Here is a 1,365-nt window from a genome sequence, read left to right as displayed (position 1 = left end):
TAGTTAGATGCAAGAATAGTTCTCAAGACATTTACACAGGTAGAAGCAATACTTTGCAGGTGTTGCTCAAATTTTTGCCTAAAAATAGTCAAACTTTGTTCTCATGTATCTTAGGGTCCTTATAAGTTCTTATAATGATCCAAGCAGTTATGTAAAACACATTTTAAAGAAACCCCTTCCACTCCAGTTCTGATATCTACTGGATAATTCATTTCTCTGTGGCCTTTTTTTACATTGTATAAAGAGGACTTTGTATCACACAAACTTTAAGGTTCCTTTCAACTGTAAATTCTATTATCTTATGAGCCTGTTGATTTGGAGAGAAAAACCTCCTAAAAATTTGGGGTGATATAATGAAGAGAAAAAAATATCCTTTCCTAGTACTAGAAAATAGATATTGTTTAACAAATCATTATTCTATATTATTTTAAACTATTCAATATTTAAATAATAAACACATAGGTATTAATTAGTCCTTATTAATATTCAAAAGAAAAAAATATTTTTTCTGCAAAGGGATTTAAATTATTTGTGATTTCTGGTCATTTGATCACCACAAATCTATAGACAAGACCTATATTTAAAGAGCCACATTCCTGTTAGTCCTTTAATCTCCATATCATATACATTCCTTGGAAGAAGAATGCCAGATTAGCTTTGTAGTATTTACCGAAGTCCATTCAAAATAATGCCCATTTGGCTGTGCATACTTTCCTTTTTTATTGTTATAGATGGGTGATCCAAGAAACATTTTGGATCATCATCTTGGATTTGATAATCTCATGTAGAAAAGCCTTTGTATCACATTCCTCTGTCTATAGTGCAGTATTATATTCCTGGATCTAAGGTATAATCAAAAGAACTAGGGATTGGAATAGCTCTCCAACATCTGCACATTACATGGACAAAAGCAATTATGAGTACGGAAGCATCAACATATAATTAAAGACCATACCAATTTGAATTAAACTGTCTGAAAAATATTACTTGCAGAAATATATTGTTCTGGGCAAAGGAACAGCCTTGGTTATTTTCACTTCTAATTAACTGGACTAATTTTGCAATTATACAAAGAGAAAGCAAGATTAAAATTCACCACAAAGTATCTTGCTGTAGCAGAGATTGAAATACTGAGTGTCAAATTGTGCCTCTCATGTCCTGTGAAGTCAATACTTCTGCATGGTCTATGACACAAGCATGACCTTTTTTTTCACTAGCAATATTATGCCAGTTTCTTATTTTTAGGTCAGAATCTGGGATTTCATCAAGTTATGTCATTTCTACTTGGGAAAATGATGCAGATTTCCTTGGGTCAGGGGGGAAAAGAAGTGTTCATGCTCATAGTCACACAGCTAGTATTTGTCA

The sequence above is a fragment of the Trichosurus vulpecula genome, chromosome 2 (assembly GCF_011100635.1).
Source record: "Trichosurus vulpecula isolate mTriVul1 chromosome 2, mTriVul1.pri, whole genome shotgun sequence".
Taxonomy (NCBI): Eukaryota; Metazoa; Chordata; class Mammalia; order Diprotodontia; family Phalangeridae; genus Trichosurus; species Trichosurus vulpecula.
Note: the sequence above shows the minus strand (reverse complement) of the source record.